Source organism: Diceros bicornis, chromosome 6 (assembly GCF_020826845.1).
Source record: "Diceros bicornis minor isolate mBicDic1 chromosome 6, mDicBic1.mat.cur, whole genome shotgun sequence".
Lineage (NCBI taxonomy): Eukaryota > Metazoa > Chordata > Mammalia > Perissodactyla > Rhinocerotidae > Diceros > Diceros bicornis.
In genome coordinates, this window is record NC_080745.1 from 69,647,374 (window position 1) to 69,663,625 (window position 16,252).

Below are 16,252 nucleotides of genomic sequence, written 5' to 3' on the forward strand. Positions count from 1 at the left end.
GGAGTTAAGAAACAAACCAGTAGCCATGGAATCACTTATAGACGGTCTGTTTTACATGCCAAGAACATCACAGACACTGTTGGTAATTCTTAGAACTGCCTTGATAGTAGTGGTAGTAATAATAATAAAAGAACAAGAACAACAGTAAAACTACATACTATGTAAGGGGTTCCTCTGTGCCAGGAAAGGTGCTAAGTGCTTCACACACCTTATCTCATTTATCCTCACAGTGAATCTATGGGGTAGAAATTATTATTGCCCCATTTTACAGATGAAGAAACAGAAGCTCAGAGAGATTATGTAGCTTTCTAGCCTGAAGTCAGACAGTGGAAAGTAACAGATTTGGGATCTGAGTATGGATCTGCTTGACTCCCTGGTTGAGTCCTTCTGCAGCCTCCCTCTTGCTGGTCTATTTTCAGAGAGCTCCTTATAAACAGGGAGTCCCTTTTTGCCAAGGGAGGGATAAGCAGCCTCTGGATTCTTCAACTTGGATCCAGAGCTGCGTCTGAGGCACAGGAGAGCAGATCTGGCTCCGCCGGCTCCTCTGCTTCTCTGTCTTTCCAGTTAACTAACCGCCAGGACATGGATGAAATCATATAAGGTCAGCCCTTGGTCGTGGAGACCTGCTGGGAGAAGGGCACCTGGATTCCATGGAAGGTGGACTGTTTTAGAAAATGAATACTGTACAGTATATTGACTTCGGGGAGAGGTGATCTTTCCCCAACTAGGAAGGCACTGCTGTTTAGAAGCTGAGGCAGGCCTGGCCCCAGAAAACACAACAGATGTATAAAAGGCCGTTTCCATGTTTCTAAAAGGCTGACAATGGCACTCCCAAGCTCTTCTCTTGCAATTTGACTTGCATTCCCTGATGGTCTTGCAGACCTTTCCTTCAGTAAGTTAAGCTCAAGGGTGAGCTTCAACCCATTGTAGAAGTCTCTGATCTCTGATTCCAGCTTGGTGGAGTCCAAGCTGTGGCTTGGAATGGTTGTTGTTTATGCTGCTCGCAGCTCTGCTGCTCGTACTTAGCATCGTAACTCACAGCCTCACCCATTTTCCTCGCTCCCACCTCCACTTCCCCTAAACATCCTCAGCAAAGGGAGGAAGCAGAATCGGTGACTCCTGGTTCAGCATTGGTGATTGATGCCCAAGACCTGAGACCTGAGACCTCCCCAGACCTGAGATGGTGCCAAAGTGTCACCAACCAAGTGCCCAAACCCTGATAATCAGGACAGCTGTTTAGGCACCTGTGACTGGTTTTAGCTGAGGAGTTTCTCTTTTCTTTGTCCCAGAGGGTTGTCATTTTCACATTTTTCAGTATTGTTATTTGACTTATTGAATATTAGAGCTGGAAGGGATCATAGATTTTGTCTATACAAGCAGTTATTGATAGTTTTTGAACTACAACTCTTGCAAATGTGATAAAAGCTCTAGACCTCGTCTCTAGAAACATGTCCCCTCACACAAAATTTTGAAAACAATTTTAAGGTGTTCATGAGCACCTAGAATTCCACCCATGGAGCCAAGATGTCCATGGAGTCTCGGTTAAGAATCCTTCATCTATACCAATAGCCTCGTTTAACAGATGAGAAGATTGAAACCAAAAATTCCCACATAGCCAGGCAAGAAAAGGAACCAGGGATAGACCCTGGGACTCTTGAGTCTCAGTCCAGTTTTCTTTGCTTCAGACTACACTTTGCACCTTTTCCCCCCCTGCAATCACAGCCTACGGATTCAAAATTGATGGTTTAGTTCTGAGTTGGAAGCTTGGGGCAGTTGCTTTGTGACCTGGAATTAAAGCTTGTTGCCACATCCAAGATGGCACGTGATAAAACTTGACTGTATCGAGTCAGCGAGGATCTATCTCAGTTCTTCCTCTGCCCTTCTCCCTTTAGTAAGAGAGAAGCTGAGGCCCACAGAAGACAAATGTCCCACCCATTTCACTCAGCTGGTTAGTGGCAGCATAGGCAGTTGGTCTCATGACTCCCAGTGTAAAGCTCCTCCCATCCCACAGAAGGGACTTGGGGTCAGATGGAATGACAGTGGGTGTATGCACTCTGTGAAAAGCAGGAAGTGGGTATTTGACACTTGGCAGGTGCCCTCAGTGTTGATCTCTGCCCTACATCTGGACAGCAACAGAATTAATCATATTTTCACATAGGCGATAGACCAGCTGTCTTCGTAAGGATTTTCCCAAGTGGCATGTGAAGGGTTACACTGTTTGCATCCATTTTGGTGGTCATTTGTCATGTGCATTTCCTGTTGCACTCTTACGTATAACCACATCTCTTTTGGTCTTTTGCTGTTTTTCTCTACTCCTGACTGTTTTAACTTGCCTTAGCACAACCTAGAGGTGCTTACAAGTGTGAGAGACAAAAGGCAGGTTAAGACAGATGCTGAGGGTTGGAAGGAATAGCAGCTGGGATTCGGAGATTACTGGTGCAGAAATGCCACCTCTATTTCTCCTTCCCACAGGTGACATTCAGACCACGGGCTCCCTGGAGGAATTTCTCATAGGAAGCATTCCCCAGTTAACAAAAGTTAGGCCTATTTTTTCTATCTTCTCTGAAAAACACCACCAAAGCACAGTTAGCTTCCACCTAAGAGGCACAGCCACCCAGAAAGTGAAAAGTTCAGACATTGTCATCACTCAGATTGGGGAAAGGACAGGCTAATGCCAGGGAATTTTTTTTTTTTTTGAAAATAGCAATAGAAATTAATTTCATAAGGAGACTGTGTGATCCTGAAGTGCTTCTGAATCCAAGGAAAGATGAAATTAGATTCTGTTTCATTTTGCTTTTAAGTGTTTTCACTTGTATTCTGAACCTCTAGATACTGAAGATGCACAAATATTCTACGTGGTGACTTTTTCTTAACCAGAATATTCAGTTTACCAGACCTACCCTTCTCTAGCCACTCAGGCAAAATGACAGTTAGGAATAAATGAAAATACTCTTATTTGTTTCTTTATTGGTCTAGTACTCTGGGTCACTTTGACCTTGTAATGAAACTTTGTTTTTAAGTTTCCTTCTTAACTATGTCTTGACATTTAAAGCTGTGGTCATCTGGATTCTCATCTCAGCTTGAATTAAGCAAGATTCTTTCTATTTTCTCAGCACCCAAATTAGCAGTAGCTGCCCATGTTCATTGACCAGCTAATGGCAGTAGTCTCCAGCAGATTTTTCAGTTAATCTTGTGGAAACACTTGCTTTTCACCTAATGAGTTATTTATTTAACAGATGGCTACTGCTTTCATTGGCGCCTGTGAGTACATCAGAGATCTGTTGCCCCTGGCAAAACAGTAAATTGTGCTTGTATTTATATAGTTCTTCCCAAAGCTCATTGTTGATTTTTTAACACTTTTTTGACAACATAAAGTCTCCAAATGCAGATAAGCCATTAGGTTGAAAGTAGAAGTGTTAACATGTGTATAGTCTCCTTCTACTAGGAATAATCTTAATTAGCATTAATTGAGCACCTACTATACTAAACTTCCTTTTAGGAGCTTTGTCTGTATAATCTCCAGTCCTTCCAGTCACTTTAGAAGGCGGGCAAGATAAGGAAATAGACTCTATGTAAATTACCCCAAGGCTGTATTACCTGTGAGTGGTGGATCTACAATGGCCTTTCCATTGGTTTTATTTGAGGGACAAATTAGGATACATCTAGCAATGCTGGACTCCCTTAAGGAAGTTGACGTTGGGGCTAGTAATATCTACTAGTCTTTCTCTAAATGAAAGTATTGATATAAAATGCTGGGAGCTACTCCCATTGAAGTTGTTCTAGACCGTTCTATGATGTGGGGGCATCAGCATTATTTTAATGACCTTGACCTGCCCTGGCTATATTTGATGTGAATTCTACATCCCTCGCTGTTTCTCTGGCCATTGGCCAGTTAGCTTATTGCCTGGGTGATGTCTGAGACTGGCACTTTGAACATGAAGAGCAGTGTGTTAGTTCTGGAAGCAGGTGTGTGTGAGGTTGCCCCCTGGAGAACGGCTCTGCTATGGTGTGGTCTGAGCTCCAGCTCACAGCTTCTCCTTCCCTTGGCAGCAGATAAACATCCCTGGGTTCCTAGAACTCATTACTGTCGGCTGAGTCTTGTCCTCAGACCCATGCAGAATGGCACATGCCAAAGTCAAACTTGCGTTTAACAGAGCTGTGCTTTGTCCACTACAAATGGGTTGAAGACTTTCTACTTTAACAAGAGAAGGGCTTGGCTCCTGTGGATGTCTATTTGAGAACAAATCTTTGAGCAGATAGGGAAATGCAGGCATGCTATGGCCTAACTGCTCTGGCTCAAAAGTGGCTGCCACTTGCAGATTTGGAAACTGTTTTGGAAATGGCGGAAAGCACAGGAAGGTCTGACTGCCAGGGAATGTGACCAAATTACCGCAGAGTAGAGATGCCTGTGCCTCTCTGTGTGTGTGTATGTGTGTGTGTGTGTGCGTAGGGAGGACTGTAAGGTCTGACATCAGAATAGGGTAATAACTTCATTCTGTTGAGCTCCTCATAAGTTGTGGGCACTGGGCTAAGTTCATTTCTACGCTCTAGTCTAAGTTTCTCTATTAATCCCCTCAGCCTCATAGTTTTATCCCCGTTTGACAGGTGAGGAAACCGATGCTCCAGCAGGTGAGCCACGTGCTTTTTGTAAAGTAGCTAGTCAAGGGGGTCCAGGGTCCCCATTCACCTCTGTCTGCCCACAAGGGCTGTGCTGTGTCATGTGATCCTGCTACAGGTTGGCTGCCCCTGGCACAGGTATAAAGACCAGCTACATCATCACTCTATTACTAGTAACTCTATTGCTTGGGGTTTCTGCCCATTAGTATTAGGGGATTAGCATTTTCTTGGCGGAGGAGGGGAGTGTTATATCCTCCTTTCCCAATTGATTTACCAGTGAGAAGAATAATTACTTCCAGGCTACCCTGCAAAAATAGAGTGGGAATTACCAGTCAGATTTTCCGATGAGTGAGCTGCCTCTGTCAAGCTGTTAAAGAAGCATTGTGTGTGTGGTCGGATGTTGGTTATGCCCGTGTCCTTCTCTTAATACAGCAACGTAACCCTGAGCTCACTTTAATACCCTGGAAATCTCTAAACAAAACAAACAGAATTTTACAATATTGGATCTCTGCTTTCCCTAACCATGTCTCCCAAGGTTGTTGGAGGGTCAGGGAAAGTAAGCTCTATGGTAATACACTTTCAATTCACAGATATTAAAATCTCTCACACTAAAGCAAAGCAAAAGAAAAAAAAAAAGAGTGTGGAAAGATAATTTTAGGCTGTTAAGCAATCTGTTAAATGTCTACCTCTGTGCAAAGTATTTTGGAGGGGAGGTTCCTGTTTTTAGAAATGTGCAATCTACCTGACCAGATAAGATGCACACAGAAAACAATTGCATGCATAGACCTGGGGTCTCAAACTCAAATGCATGCAAGGGCCATGTAGGTAATACCAATGAGTGATGTGGGCCAGGTGGGGAGTGTGGCTGTCCCTCTGTAAAGGATTTTCCAGTAATCAGCTCCGTATGACTGTTGTCATGTGAGAATGAGGGCCCAGTGCAACAACATTGTCATCATTTTTTGATTTTCTTATGATATTTTTTCTCTACATATTTTTATATGAAACTTCTATATTTTGAAATGTTTTAGATAGGCTAGGATGTAGAGTTCAGGGTATGGGGGCTGGCAGACTGTCCCAAATCTACTTCAATCCCTTGTATCCAACTGGCGTCATGTGCCATATTCTGAGTAGTAAGTCAGTCTCCAGGTGAAAAGTTAATATTTGCAAAATGGTCTTTTGGGCCACAGGATAAGGATGACACTTAGTAACTGCTGTTGCTGGGGGCTTGCTCTGAGGCCTTTCTGTCTGTGTAAGAGATAAACCAAGTTGAGCATGTCTTGCAAAGACCTCCCTTTAACTCATAGGAGTCACATAGTAGGTCCTGCAAGGCAAAGGGACCTTTTGTATCATTTAGGGGTGAGACCACTAGAGCAGGAGTAGGAGGCAGACATTTGCTTTCTGGCCCTGGTTCTACCCCTGAGTAGCTGAGTGTTCTTAAACAAACCAGCTCCACTCAGAGTCTCCATTTCCCTGTTTGTATAATGGCAAGGTTAGGTCCTCCCTTTTTGAGGTTCCTTCTGGTTCAAGTTGCCAGCATTTGGCCAGTGCCTCTCAGAGGGCTACATGGGGATAAGTGACAATCCATGGACTTTGGGCTCAATGAATAGCCAATTGGCTAATCCTTGGAAGACGTGATCCCCATAGCTCTTGGTTCTATGGCCACATGTTGGCCAGCTTAGCCCTCCCATGCAGGCCAGCTTTTCTGAAGTTACACTTCCTTGATCAGAAGGTAGGGGGTTCCCTTTAACCCACTGACTCTGCTGGTAGAACTCAGAGCAGCAGCATCCTTGATGGCATGATTGAGGGGTTCCATCAGCATGAGCTGATGCAACTTCACATGAGCATCACTGTCCTTGTCTAGGCATGCATAGCCCTCTTCCTGCAGGAAAATGAGCTAGAGATGCTGTCTGAATCTGTTCTGGCATCCCAGAGGCGAGGACACCAAGTATCGCAATAGCAAGGAGCGGAGCAGCTCTGCTGCACCACACTTCCTCCTGCATGGCCACGTACTTGCTGCAGCCTCAACCGGGCATCTCATGTCTCTGGGCCCTGCTTTCTCCCTTCAGAAAATGTGCTTAGTAGGCTATGTATTAAAGAGCAAGTAAGAGAAGTTCCTCTTAGTGCTAATGTCCATTTCTGTTTCCAAAGGTAACAAGTGTGTATGATAATAAAAATAATAATAATAATAATAATAATAATAAGAAGAAGAAGAAGAAGAAGAAGAAGAAACAGCTGGCATTTTTTGAAAGTTTACTATGTGCCAAAAATTATTCTAACTGCTTTCATGAATTAACTCATTTGCTACTTCACCAACAAACCTTTAATGTTGGTACTGTTGTTATTCCATTTGTAGATGATGAAAGTTTGGCAACAAGAGATAGTGACTTGCTCAAAATTTTCATTACTGATGGTCATTTACCTTGGTCTAATGTGCTCATCTAACTCACTTTTGCTCATATTTAATTCTTAGACTCACTGCATGTTGGGGCTAAAAGGGGCCCCAGAGACTGTCCATGCAGGCCCTCATTTAACAGAGGAGGCCACTTGAGGACTTGCCCAAGGTCACGAAGTCATTTGCAGCAGAGCCGGGGCTGAAACTGTGTCTACTGATGCCTGGTCCAGCCTTCTCTGCCAAGCCCCCAGGCTGTTGACAGCTGGAGCACAGGTCTGATGGAGAACCATGACTGGGTACAGGGGTGAATGCAAGTAGGGAGTGGTTGGGAATATGTACTCCCCACCCATCTCACTGAATGTGTCTTATATCTGTAGGGTTCATACAAACATCCATAACTTCTCAGTTCTCTGGTCTCAAAGCCAAAAGGATATGCAGCTGGAATACCATTTCAAATGAACCTGGATTAGAAACCAAGGGCCTGGGATCGAAACTGCCTCTTGTACATGTTGGAAGCACAGAATGGTTGAGTAGCATGCCTGAGCCCAAATGGCTATCAAAGAACCAAGAGGCTGGGTCCCCTGGGGAAGAGATGTTGGAGAAGGAATCGGATTTCTGGTGTAGGCCTTTCTCTTAATCATCTGTGAGGCATTTAGAAAGTCATTTAAATTCTGTGAGCCTCTGTTTCTTAATCTGTAAAATGGAGATAAAAGATCATTTACCTATCCCCTCCTTTTGGGAGCACAATTAGAATAAGATGAGAAAAAGTAAAAATTAGATGAGAATAATATTGCTTTGGAGGAAATAAACTACAGAAAGGGAGGGGAAGATTGTGACTACTCAGATGGAGCTGACATGATCACAGACTGGAATCTGGGCTCCCTGGCTATGCCCCTACTGCTGACCACAGGGGCTGCCTGGCCTCCCCTGCTGGGCTTCCTGCTTCTTGACTTCCTTGGGGAGGAAGCAGCTCCCAGACCCTGGGGTTTTTAAGAGCCTCACATCCTGCCCTGTTCGGGAGACACGCTGCCCCCTTCTTTTTTCCAGTCTTTTCCCCTGTGTCTTAAAACCAAACCTGCTGACTGCCTGAGAGAGATTGATTTTTCTACTGATGGAGAGAAATGGTCCCAGTCTTGTTAATTCACAACCACCTTGTTTTTCTTGCCTCATAAATTAACAGTTACCAAGGGGGCTAGAGCAGTGTTTTGGGAGATGCATTTAGGGGAAAAATGTGTGAAAGGAAGGAGGGAAAAAAGAAAAGAATAGAACTTGGACCAAACCTCCCTCATTTACTGATTCCAAGTCCAAACCTTTTTCTTCTTGGTATGTCCAGAAAGAGAACCAGAAAGTAACCCCTCCAAGAGAAAAGGTATCAGACTTCATCAGGGGCTGAGAAATCAGAGTAAAGGAAAGCTAAGAAATCAGAAGAGAGGTGGATCACTGAGGGGAAAGACACTGGTTTATAAGTTCCCATCTGCCTTTGCCAGTGCGACCCAGTGAGTGGATACAAAGTGTGGTTCAATTCAAACCAATAACTTAAAGGAAAAGGAATCTGGAGTAATTCTTGGAAATTCACTCTTTAGTCACAAACTCCCTTTCTCAGCAAATATATGTATGTGGTTCCCTGTATAAATTACTGCAATGGGATCTAGCCAAGAATTTATTTAAAGGCTCATTAAAATGATTACTAGTTTTTTCTTTTGCATTTTATTCAAAAATGGGAAGAATATAAACCTATAGCCTGGCTTCTCTCCAAAGTGCCCTTTGGGGTTTGCATCAAGTCTATCATTTTTTTTTTAATAAAGATATGATTTGCAGTAAGAATATCCAGGCATTTAAGAGAAATAATAAAAACTAGCCACTTACTGCACTTCTTAGTGGCTTATGTTTGCCTAACCTATTTTTTTAATTTGATTTTTATTGGTTTTGGGTTTGTGTATATGTGTGTATGTATATGTGCATCTGTGTGGGTATAGAGGATGTTCAACAAAGAGCATTATGAAAACTTCCGAGTTAAGAAAAAAGAAAAAAATATCCCTGTTTCTCTTCTGGGCAAAATCTGGTTTGGAATGAACTAAGGATTAAAGGAATCCTGTGTTTCTGGATGGTCACATGAGTTGCTGGTTCTGTTTTGCTGCCCGGCTCATCCAGGGACCCTGGTTGACTACCATGGTTGCTCAGTCAAACGTCTGAGGAGGGATCCCATTCGGGGGTGGATGGCACCTCAGGGGAGAGCCTAAGGCAGAACCAGTAATAGGAGCAGAAAGACCAAGGTTCCAAACCAAAGGAGAGGGCATTAAACTGCAGCATGAGCGAGTCAGGCTGGGTAAGAGAAAATCAGAACATGAGGGAGATTTATGGGGGCTTCTAAACCAGGCCTGGATGACCAATGGAGATCATGGGAATTTTACACTTCGAAGGTCTTTAAAAAAGAAGACCATTTGTCCCAGTCTGAAAGAGTTAATACAGCATGAAGCTCGAAGAATGATGTCACCCTGTGGCTTGTTCAGAGTTGGTGAGAGGTAGAGGCAAAAATGGGGCAGGCTTTGGAAGAAAGCTTGGGATATGGAGAAGGAGGGAATAGACAGGACAGTCAGATGGGGGAATGAGGGTATGGCGGTTTTAACAGGGGTATTGGGTTTAGCAGTTGCAGGTCAGGAGAAAGATAGGGTGGGACAAGATATCGTAGACCCCCAAAAGCTCAGGGGTGGAGTTAGGACTCAGTGCAGAAGGGCATGGGGAGCCATAGCAGGCTTCTGAGCAGGGGGCTGACGGCATGAAGGCTGTGTGTAAGGAAGGCTGACAGAGCCTCTTGGGTTCATGAGGTGCCTTGTTAAGCATCCCACTCCAACTTTCCTTCCCTGCCCTGCCCTCACCAGACCTTGTGGGTGTGTTTTCTGAGTATCAGAGGCTGAGCAATTTTAGCAAAGAGCTTGGGAAGGCAGAGTGATGTGTTCTTCCTAATGTTCTGATGCAGTTCTATAGCAAATGGATCTCACTGCCCCTGAGGTAGAGATATCTGTAACAAAAACAACCACCACCACCAGAAGAAATGACTCTATTTTTTCCTTCCTGGGTGAGCACAACCAAGCAGAGAGATTGCTACTGGCATGCACGCCTCACCCCCGGCCCGTCCCCCCATTACCAAGCCAAGGTCAGAATGACAGACGTCAGCGCTCAGCACACACTCTGCTGGTGAGCATGTTCGGGTAAGGAGGGGGCGAGCGTCCTGGGATCCTCGGGTCTGCCAAATGGCTCTGGGGCAGGTTTGGAGCAAGCAAGTCCCTGTCCCTGCACATTGGGGTCTGAGCTGGCAGTGCAGAGTGAGACAGTGACCGCAGTGACAAATGGAGACCTAGCTCAGTGCTGGCAGCCCCATGTGGAGGGCCCCCGGGAGCAGATGCAGATACTCAGCCCTGTCATTCCATGGCACGAGTCTAACTCTGAGAAATGACTCGGGCTGTCTTATGATGACCAAACAGAGGAACAAAATGAGCCAGAGAGGATGGAGGTGCGAGAGATGCACATGAGTATCTCTGGCTGCCAGCGATGGGAAAAGGTGCGGTTAAGTTTAGAAACTTGCCGGCTATTCCTGGTTCCTCCCTAGTGCCCAGCAAGGCCGTCTGATGTGGAGGGAAGAGCTTCATAGCATAGCCCATGCCTCACTGGCTGTGTGACCTTGAATATATTATTTAATTTCTCTAAGTCTTAGTTTTCTCATCTGTAAATGGGGCTCACAATAGTATTTAAAAAAAAATTAAGAATTAAATAACAATATATATAGAATGCACAGAGAAGGTGCTCAACAATGCGTCTTTCTCCCCTCCCTATTAAATGAACCTCTCTTTGGCTGTCCCCTCTGCTCAATGATACTTCCCAGTTCCCAGGGACCCCATGTCCACTATATATCCATATATCCATAGCTGACTTTTCTGTCCCGGGAAAAGGAATCTATCCCCCTCAAACTAGTGTTAGATAAAGTCCTTTCAACTTCCAAAACACAAAGTTGCTTTCTCTGCATCTTTTCTGTTTCTTCCTCTATCCAGCCACCTACCTTGTGTGCCTTCTTACTGATCCATGGATTGCTTCTAGCTCACTTAATGAAGTCTAAATTTAAAATGATAGCTGCCAGCCATGGGCAGTGTGTGCAAAGCAAGTTTCCACCCATTAACACCCAAGCTCCATTAAGCAGATAGAGCTGGTGGAACAGGGATTCATGTCCAGGTCTTTCTGGTTTCAGAGCCCCAGACAGCTTCTCCAGCATTGGACCCCCACAAAACACCACCTCCATTTGTGCAGAGGCACATCCAGATTCATTGCTCCCTCTCGATGGTGTACAGGTTATCCTTCTCAACACTACACATTTGTGGATCTCCTTGCTTGTGGAGGACATGTGCCAGGCCCAGGAAATATGTAGGCACTTCAGTCCTGGACCTCACACCAGCAGATGCTGTATTTAGGTGGAACTCTCATTTGGGAGTGAGAGCCAGGAGAGGAGCCGATGGCCCAAGAACTCAGAGACTGCAGTTATGGCAGCAGCTGCTAGACTAGATATCAGGACCAGGTTCTAGGTCTGGCTTGGGCATTATAAAAAAAAAATGCTAACATTTATTGAACACTTACTGTGTGCCATGCTAATGATTTTACATGAACAGTTTTCTCACACACAAAAATATATAAGATAAATACTGTTATTATCCCCATTTTAAGAGAAAGGGGAGGAGGAGAAAGAGAGTGTGACTGAAGGTGCTTGGGGGCAGGGGAGTGTACCCTGAGGCAAACAGACTAGGTGGTCCCAGCTGGGGAGTCGCCAAGCCAGATTTTCAACCCAGATTGTCCAACTTCAAATCATAAGCTCTTACTATGGTGTCTTATTGGCCTCTCTTGGCTTAGATAGGCACCATGACCTTGGAGAACCTCTCTTTACATATCTAAAAAAGGAGTATAGATAGGCAGAAGGATGTGTTTCCTTCTAGTCCAACAATGCTGTGGTCCCGTGCTGAGACGTTATGAGAAATGTTCCCTGCTGACAGGAGAAGTCAGAGGAGCACAGGGTTGCTGAGTTTTCTTAAGCAGAGGACAAACAATAGACTGGGGTCCGTGGGGGCAGTAAATAGCCTGTGGAAAATGCCTTAGCATTCAATAATTCACAAGAATAAGCAGCAGGACCAACCTATGGCATTCTCACTTGGGAGCCCCTACAGGGCGAGGGCTGACTGGGTTCCCGAGGGTCTCTTTCCACTTGGGCAAGAAGCCACTTTGTGCAGATCTTGGCTTTACCTCTTAGCAGCTGGTGGCTTGGGCATATTATTAAATATTTCAAAGTTTCTGTTTCCTTGTCTGTGTAATCAGGATAGTACTAGTACCCACTCCATAGGCTGATAGGAAGATTAAATGAGAAATGTATGCAAATGCTTAGCCAGTGCCCAATCGCTGGTACCCAGTTAGTAAATACTATTTATTATTACTTGTATCATCATCCTAATCTCAGGACAACTGGCCCCTAAGAACAGGGGGTAGTTCCATGTTGGATCTGCCCATTTATGAATAGACACTCCGCCTGGCTGGGCACTCACGGCCCTCTCTCAGGCCCTGGTTTGGAGAAACATGGAGCAGATCTGTTATTCAAAGATTGTCTTGTATAAGCTTCTCATTAAACTTATGAAGAAACTGAGTCCCAGTGGGAGGAGTCACTTATTCAAAGTTACACGGCTGTTTAATGGCAGAACTATCGTTTTGGAAATCAGATTTCTGGCTTCAAGCCCAGTGTTCTTCCTATTAGATTACACAGAAAGACACTGCACAATGCAGGTAGACCTGGACATACAGGTGGCTAAGGAGGAAGGACTCTGACAACTAGGAGCTTTGAGATGCTCGTTGTCTTTATCCAGTAAACCTAGAGTTTCCAGGGCACTGGAATTAGAAGAGACCAGGCCAACCTTTCAGACCAGGGTGACTCTGCTGGGGAATCTGCCCAAGGGCGTGTGGCCACGGATAAGGTTCTCAAGGCCATGTTGGACCCAGAGCAGCCAAAGGCAGCAAAATCAGAGGAGAATCTGAGTCAAGGTTGAACAAGGAGAGAAAAGGCCCAACTTGGAGAAGGTCTGATAAAGTCTCAAGGGTAAGAAAAGGCCCTAAACAGGAAGACCAGGCAGAAGGGAAGATACCTGGAAGACGGGGACCAGGTCAGCCAAAGAGTGCAGGGCAGGCCTGGGCATGGGGTTCCAGGCTGAGACTGTGAGGTTATTGGAAGCCTATTTTTATAGGGTTCCTTTTGCTTGTTGGGGAGATGGTAGCAGGAGAAGCACTTGACTGATTAAAGCTGTCAGGCCAGGCCAGACAAGGAAGACAGTCACATAAGAAGAGTAACAGAGAGATAGGATGCAATTATCCAAAGTGGTCTTTGGCCTGAACCTCGAATCTTCAATCATGCTGGGGAAGGCAGTGACAGCATATATATGCATGGAAGATTTCCTGACTCTACTCTGGACCTCTTGAGAGGAGTCGATGTCAGAGCAGAATCTTAGCACTCAGGTTAGCTCCGGCAACGTCTTGGAATAATAAACTGCTGGCTTCCTGGTCTCAACCGCCCCGCCTTGATCCCAAATCACAGAGCATCAGCATTCGATAGCTCAGAGGAGACCAGCCTCACGGACTCAAGTTTGTAAAAGTTATTTCTCTGGGAAGATTTCCTCAGCATTAATATAAACAGCATTAATATAAACATTAGTATAAACTCCAGGCTGTCTGGAGAACCTGTCTTACCTCAGCTGGACCCTAAACCAATTGTGAATGGTTTAAAGGACTCCATGTCACCTTCTTCTCTTAAGCGGCTACAAAGCTTGTTTCTCTTTAGTCTCACGACTGCTTGCATATAAACTCATGAATGCTCAGTGTACCCTGAAGTCTTAGGGAAGGTTCTTGAAGCTTGGACCATTGACCTCTGGAAGTGAGGGAGAAGTGGTGAGGAAGCAGGCCGTTACCCCAAGCATCCTCTCAAAAGATGATACAGTCAGAACTTTTCACTTAATTTTAGGAATCACCACTTTGATCATGCCAATCCTTACTCAGAAACTTTCAAGAGACCCCCAGTGTCCATGGGAGAAAATCTATACATTTGTGTGGTATAGTATGCGGTTTCGTGCTTACCTGTCCAGCTTTCTCTTTGCCCTGCTCAGTAGTATCAGTTCTGTGACCTTGGACAAGTTTTAAATGCTCCAAACCTCAGGCCATTATCCATAAAATGGGAATCATAATACCTGCTTATCTCAGTTGGGATGCTTTGGCTCTACAAGGTGCAGAAAACTCTGCCTTAACTGGCTGAAGCATGGGAAATATATTACTTCATTAGCTCTGTGACATCATTGAGGACCAAGTTCTTTCCATTTTTCCACTCTGCCATCTAGACTGTTGGTCTTTGTCTTCAGGCTAATTTCCTCATAATGGATAACCAGATGCTTGCAGAGTTTGTAGCATCACATCCAGACATGAAAATGTCCAGAAGAAAAATAGAAGATGCTACATTTTCAGAATCAGGGGTCTGTTTCCAAAAGTGAACAGCTCCCAGCATTGCATCCCGCATGCATGCCTATGCCAGGGCTGGGCCGACTGTGGGAACCAGTGTGGGGCCCAGCCTTCTCCAAGCACACGCCCACACAGAGGGGGGTACCTCAATAGAATATGGATTCTGTTAGGAAGGAAGAAGGAGAGGCGTTGATGGATGCTTTATAGGCAACCAACAATGCCTGCCATGCTGCCTCATAGGGGCCTTTTGAGAATCAAATGAGATAAGCTACGTGCGTCAAGTAAATGTTAGCATGTTTCCTGTTTACCATCTTTCCCGTATTTATGTCTTGGCTCTCACTATGTGCCTACTCCACCTACCAAAATCTTACTCCTGTTTCAAAGTTCATTGTAATTCTTCTTTCTTCTGTGAAGTTTTCCCTGATACCCCAGTATCTCATCCCCATTTTTCACCCCAGATAGAACTTCTGCCCCTAATTCTTGAAACTCTATAGCAGGTCTATGGATTGACTGCATCAGATAACCTGAGGAAACTTGAAAAATGTTGAATTCCAGACTTCACGTACATCCTGGAGATGTGATTCTGTAGGTCTGGAGAGTTTTGGGGATATGTATTAGACAAAAAAATCTCCTAGGCATCCCTTATGTATAGCCAGGTTTAGAAGTCATTTCTGAGACTTAACATCTGGGCTTCATTATCTACTACAAAGAGAGTGGATAGCTTTTCAAGTCCTGTCCCCAGCTGGAGAGCCGGCACCATATCTCATAAATTTTTGTGTCCCTGGGTGTTTCTTAACACACAGCCAGGCCACATTTATGTTATCAGTAGTTTTTAAAGCGTGTTTTCACTGAGTCTTTTGAGAGTGGGAAGATTTTTAAAAAAATTTCCAGACTTTTTCTAGATGTGCAGGTAAGTGTGCTCATTTCATCTGTACCTCTAGTATTCTAATACTCACAACCAAAAGAGGTTTACTGATTCATTCCTCTGCCACTGCCTCCCAAAGCAGATCTTCCTCCTCAAGCTCAGTTCCAGCTTTGCTGTCCGGCGTTTCTTTTCTCCTTAGAATTATAACCAATTTAGAAGGTCTGACTGTGTTTTCCTTTAAGATTGCAGAGGTGGAGAAGTCAAAATTGACTTAATCTCTGAAAACAGCCAAGGCTGGGAATGGGCACTTTTTGCACGATGCCTTTTTACCAGTAATGATCTTGGCAGCAAGTAGAGCGTTTCTAGTTGAGTTACAGGGACTGATGGAGATGCTGAGCAGAACAGTCCTCTGGGCCATGAGCATTCTCCAGTGGCTGTTGTGAGTGTTGGCTTGTTTTGGGCCCTGAGGGGGCTCTGAGGAATAGTAAATAATAGCCCTATCATGCTTGCTGTGTGCGGGGTCAGGGCTAAGTCTTTATATGCATCATATGATTAATCCTCACAACAGCCCTTTCACTCTTGTGAGTTAGGTGTGATTGTTATCCCCCTTTTGCTGCTGTGGAAACTGAGGCTGAAAGAGGTTGAGAAATCTGCCTCACTAAGAAGTTGGTGACCTAGGTTTTAAACTCAGGTTTGGTTGACTCCAAATTCCATACTCTGACCCACTCAGTCTACTGAGTTTGTGAAAGCATGCATCACTGCTTTCAAGGGGTTTGGAGTCAGTTTCATTGATGCTCAATTCTGGCTGCCCTTCAGGATTCCTGAAGGAGCTTTAAAACATAAACATGCCCACG

General features: G+C 44.7%; 1 protein-coding gene across 1 annotated transcript in view; it reads left to right on the plus strand.

Moving 5' to 3' along the window:
• The window catches only part of SORCS3 (sortilin related VPS10 domain containing receptor 3), a 405,148-nt gene that overhangs the window by 93,977 nt on the left and 294,919 nt on the right, over window positions 1–16,252 (plus strand). The window lies entirely within an intron of this gene.